This window comes from Ambystoma mexicanum, chromosome 13 (genome assembly GCF_040938575.1).
Source record: "Ambystoma mexicanum isolate Mex_15411 chromosome 13, UKY_AmexF1_1, whole genome shotgun sequence".
Taxonomy (NCBI): Eukaryota; Metazoa; Chordata; class Amphibia; order Caudata; family Ambystomatidae; genus Ambystoma; species Ambystoma mexicanum.
In genome coordinates, this window is record NC_090938.1 from 53069757 (window position 1) to 53075457 (window position 5701).

A 5701-nucleotide genomic window follows, 5' to 3' on the forward strand; every position below is an offset into this window, starting at 1 on the left:
GATGAGTATGATTGGGCCCACCCAGCAGTCCTACCACCCTACTCTGTGCCTCCGGTCACCTCAGACGACTGCAGGAAACTTACCCCTAGCTGTTGTTAGCCCTCACAACCCACTGGAAACGGGACCCGAGAGGACCATACGGTCCTACTCGGGCCTCCGGTAATATATCTATGGCTGACCTTAGTCTCATAGGTTTGATCAACACAAGATCAGCCAAGAAAAACGCCTCCAATAGTAACAATCGCGACAAAGAATCCAGATCGGCTGCTTGGCTTTGCAGAACCTGGTTCAAACCAAACTGCTCAAAGATGCCAGGCACCCTGGTTCATCAGGGTTCAAAATGCACCGCCTAAATTGCTTAAATAATCCACTGTAGCCGTTGCTGGATCAAGGACGTTCAAAACAATACGGCCAACTGGAGAGATTGCATCTCTGTTTACTGTATGCTTGATGCATGTTTTGTAAGAGAACATACTTGGCTTGCTAGAGTGCTGGTGTATTTTCTGCCGGCGTTATGATGCCCGAATGCTCTGACTGCTTAACCATCTCTCCTTTCAGTGAGGTCTTCTCTCTGTAAGGCTGAGTAATGCTGGAAGAAGTCAGGCCTTCTGTCTGACCTGCATAGGTTCTCTGCTCTTCACACTTTTTATGACCCTATACTTCTTACAGCTGAGAAAAATCCAGCACTTCTTTCTCCCTCTCTCTCTCCCCCATCATCCTCTCCCACTCTTTAAGCTTCTTTACAAAATGCTCTCTTCCCTGTCATGATCCCTCTTTCTTCTCCCCTCTCATCTTCTGATTTTGCTAATGACTTCTCCTCTAAAGTACTTTGTCCCTCTCCTCTGTTCCGGTCTATCCTCCTACACCCTCAGTCTAATGCCCCACTGCATCTCCTCCGGACCCTATTACCTCTACCCTAATTCCTTTTATCCATCCGCTAATTATCCCCTATCTTACCTCCCCCCCTTAAGTTTTCTCCCACGCCCTCGTCTTTTCCCTCCTCTTCCAAACATGCTGCCATCATTCCCATCCTCCCAAAGCCCTTGCTTGACCATCCCTACCCTTCAGCTTCTGGCCTGTTTTTCTCTGAAATCTTAGAAAGAGTAGACTACTCTTCAAGCTCAGATTTTCTCGTGTCCTTTCCCTCCTCCGGTACAATCTGGCTTTGCCCGGCTTTACTGCGTGTATCTAACTCTCTCCTTGCAGCCGGCCACAATACGTTCTCTTCTGTTTGTATTCGCCTGGACCTCTCAGCAGCCTTTGATGCAGTTTACCACCCCCTCATGTTCTTCTCTCACTTACCTTGTTTCTCTGGCGAGGTTCACAAATGGTTTCCATCCCATCTTTCTTATCGTTCCTTCTGTCTCCTCGTCCGGCCAATAGCCTTCCTCCTCCTTTATGGTGGCCCCCGAGGTCCCACCTCTACTCTCTATCTACTGTATCCCCCGTGCTGCTGTCATGGATTCCTTTAAACTCTCTTGCCTCATCTATGCTGGTGATACACAGGTATTCCTTTTCCTCTTTCTCTGATTCTCTCAATGCTGCTGTGTCTGTCTGTCTGCCGTCAAAACCTGGATGTTGTCCCACTTTTTACACCTGAACCGATCTCAGCCTTGAACTGCTGCTGTTCCCTTCCTCGTCTCCTGTCCTTTCTCCTTCTGGCCTTGTTTTTCCTCCCTTTCTCCTCCTCCCTGTGCGATCTTGGTTTTATTTTTGATTCTTCTCCCTCCTTCTCTCGCTTCCCCGGCTCGTATCGGTCGTTGCCACCTCTTTAACATTCCTCAAATCCACCCTTTTCTTTCCTTAAAAGCCGTTAAACTTCTCACTTGCTCGGTGTTTGCTCGACTTGGGTACCGCCAAGCTCCGCTCTTCGGACTTCCTGGTTCCCATTTTACTCCTCATCGCTCTGTCTTTAATGATGCCTTTCTGCTCCTACTCCTCGCACATTCTCATGGCCCCGTTATTCCCACTCTTTTTGCGTTCCCATTTTCTGCTTATTGTCTCTAAATGTATGTACGGCCTTGCTGCCTCTTTATCTCAACTCTTCCCCCTCGTTCTCAAAATAAATAAATGTAAAAAGCTTCATCTTCTCTCGGTTCCCAAACCCCTGTGTGCCCCTGTTGCGCTTTAGCTCTTTCTTGCTGATGTGCCTCATTTCGGTCTCTCGGTCATCACTCTTCTTCCTTTTCCCCCGCTCGCCTTCACCCTTATCTGCTCTCTTTCCACTAACCGAAATTTAATGTGTAGCCATTGTGTTAATCCACCATTACGTTTTTGGTTTTTGTACTGCTATTGGAGAAATGTGCTTCATAACTGCCAATAAATAAAACCACTCAAGTGAACCCAGACAAGCGCTTCGCCTGGGGACCTGAACATCTGGCTTGCGCACCCTGATAATAAAGGGGCTGTGCAGAAGTACATGAACTACTGTGAGGACCACCAGCACCACCTCTGAGAAGTGTCCTCCATGAATCCACTCTCTGAACTTCTCTGGCTGCACCTTGCAAGCCACGAGCATCATGCGCAGAAACGCGCGGGTGCGTTATGAATGCCATATCATATCATATTGCTGTGCACGCTCCCTCTTAGGTGGAACCACCGTCCCTGTCTAGGAGGATCTGCGCATCACCAGAAGTCAGGACTTGGCCACACTGCAGCAGCAACAAGAATGCACGAGAGAGAACCAGGGAACAAGCCCGTCTATGGTACCAGACTGTGGAACCTCTTACCAGTCACTATAGGACTCTTACACCCTCCCGCACCCTCAACCACCCTCTGCCTAGTACCTCCTCTTCATCAAATTAAACATCACCCCCCTCTTTGAAATGTGCACAAAAGTTTATGGTCTTTCCAATGAAAACTTTCCAATAAAAGTATTTCGATGGGGTTGGGTCCTCTGACGTATTCCATATCTATGAGAGGTAATGTCCACAGCTGTGCTGCTTTGGAAAATCTTCGGCGTCTGCGTCGATGCGCCGTCCCTGAGGACGACCTCCGACGGCCGACGTCACCCGATGTGATAAGTAGGGCGCAAGACGCCCATAGCCTCAGTTCCGTTTTTTCCGCGAACGTGTTCGCTTCGTGAATCTCGGTACACCTCGACTCTTTGGAGTTTGCTGTTTTCTTCTCGGTTCGTTGAACCTGTTCGGTTTTTTGTGAAGACCTGTTTGTGGCGATGTCTACTTCGTCTTCAACCCCGCGTCCGGGCTTCAGAAAATGCGGGGACTGTGGGTCCAAGATGTTGGTCACGGACTCGCACAACGCTTGCCTCTGGTGCCTCGGGGAGGCCCACAATACGGACGACTGTATTGACTGCCAGTCGCTCACGGCAAAGGCCTTGCCGGAACGCAAGAAGAAGCTGTCGGTAGGCTGGGTGTCTAAGCCCCGGAAGTCAAGGTCTGCGGGGCTTTCGACGGATGACTCGAGGGGCGACTCTCCGCGTCGTCGAAAGTCCAGTGGGTCTCCTTCCAGGAGTCGGTCTTGCCACTCCTCTGCCTCTTCGAGGCATTCCCAGAAGCGCTGGCATCGGTCGCCTTCCCCGTCCTCTTCCGAGGTCTCCGCCCGTCGGTGGGTCGCTTATCCCTCCATGCAAGCGACACCGGAGGAATGGGCTTCCTTCGGGAAGCAGATGCTAGCGATTCTTGAATCGCAGGGCACCGGTCCATCCATGCCTCTAAGTGGGGTCGGTCAGCACCGGTCGAGAGACACCGCTCGTACGTCTTCGGGCTCGGGTGGTCGGCACGGCTCGCGGGAGAGGTCCCGCTCGGACAAGGGTAGCCGTTCTCGCCATGCCCGTTCCAGGTCCCGGTCCTCGACGCGCTCGAGACCGTGTGATCCTGTGCCGTCTTCGAAGAAGACGTCGACGCCTGTGGCGCAGAGGTTGTCGATTATTTCTCTCGAGGCTCCGCCTCCGAGGGGGTCGTGGACGCTGTCGGTGCCTAGGTAGTCGAGAGACATGCTCTGAGCTCCGGCTTCGAGGCCTGTGTCGACGCCTTCGATGCTGGCGGCGCTGCAGCTGACGTCAATGCCGATTCACTCGACGCCGTTTCTGTCGGCACTGACTTGTTCGGCGCCCTTGATGCCTTTCGAGGCAGTGGTGTCGGAGGGGCCCCGTGGCACGGGGTTAGCCCCTAGAAAGGCTCTGGCTAAGGTCAGGCACTGCTTTGGTCCCCAGATGTCTTCCTCTCCCCACCTGGAGTACATTTCAGAGGGTGATGAAGGCTCTAATGACGGCTTGGTTCCGGTTACGGTACCAGATGAGCTTATCTTGGGCCATAGCCAGTTTGATGACCTGAGGCAGTCGCTGCATGATGCATGATGCCAGTGGACTGGACACCTCTCCGGAGGTGGAGTTTTGTAGGCCGGAGCCTGGCACTCATGCCGATTCTTCATATCGGCGCCTTATTTCTCGGGTCACCGAGTACTTGGGTTGGTCAGCTCCCCCAGGGGAGTTTGTTCAGAAGGATCTCACGGACATTCTTGGTCCCCCCCACTGACCCGGTTTTGCCGTTTCATATGGCTCTGCAGAGAAAGGCTTGGACTGCTCCGGAGAGTTTCCCGGCAGTGGGCAAGTCTTTGTCGCGAAAATACCGTCCAGCCAGTAGCGACCCCTGCAAAGCAGGTGTCGTATCCTACCATCCCTCCGGATAGGGACGACAAACGTTTTGACGGCTGGACGAAGAAAGTGTTTTCTTCAGGGGGTATGGTGCTTCAGGCGGCCAACTCCATATGTGCCTTGTCTCGTTTCACACACACTCTGTGGAACTGTGTTGCATTAGTGGCTGAACGTATTCGCGAAGGGGACGAAAGGGATGGTTTCCTTGCTGTGGTTCAGGATGGCAAGGATGCCATGTGTGAGGCTGTTCAGTCAGGTTTGGACGTGGCAGATTGTGTCAGCTGGTCCATGGCGGCGAGCACCGTAATACGCAAGTTTGCGTGGTTGCGGAAGTCTGGGTTTGCTCCTGATGTGCAGTCCCGGCTCCTCAACATGCCCTTTGACGGTGAGCATCTTTTTGGCAGCAAGGCTGACGAGAGCCTTGAGAGGTTGCAGACCTCCAAAGCTGCAGCGAAGTCGTTGGGCGCTGCAGTTCGCCAACCTCCGCCTTTTCATCCTAGGGGACAGCAATGGAGGGGAGGTTCCTTTCGCTATTACTCGTCCTTCAGTAAAACGAGAGGAGCTAGCAGTCAAAGAGGCCACCGTAAGAGTGCCAGAGGTGGAAACAAGGGTACTCAAGGTGCCAAGGCCGCTCGGGCAGTTGCCTCTTTGCCCTCCGGCAACGCCGCAGCCGCTACCACTCAGTCATGAGGCCAGGTCCCATGGTTCGCCGGTTGGGGGAAGGCTGGTGCAGCATCTTATAGAGTGGCGAGCCATTACTTCAGATGTGTGGGTTCTGGAGATCATAGCCCATGGCTACTGTCTTCCTTTTTGGCAGAGGCCTCGCGACAATCCACCTGGGAACCTCTCTTTGAAGAGTCCGGATCCGCTCCTTGCGCAGGAAATTCAAGCCCTGCTGGAGAAAGGCGCCATAGAACTGGTGCCTGCAGCGGAGAGGAACAAGGGATGGTATTCCCCTTATTTTTTAATTTCGAAGAAAGACTGGTGATTGAGACCCATCATGGACTTGCGCGGTTTGAACAAACTCCTCAGGAAGGACAAGTTCAAGATGGTTACTCTCTCTCAAGTTCTCCCAGGCCCTTCAAC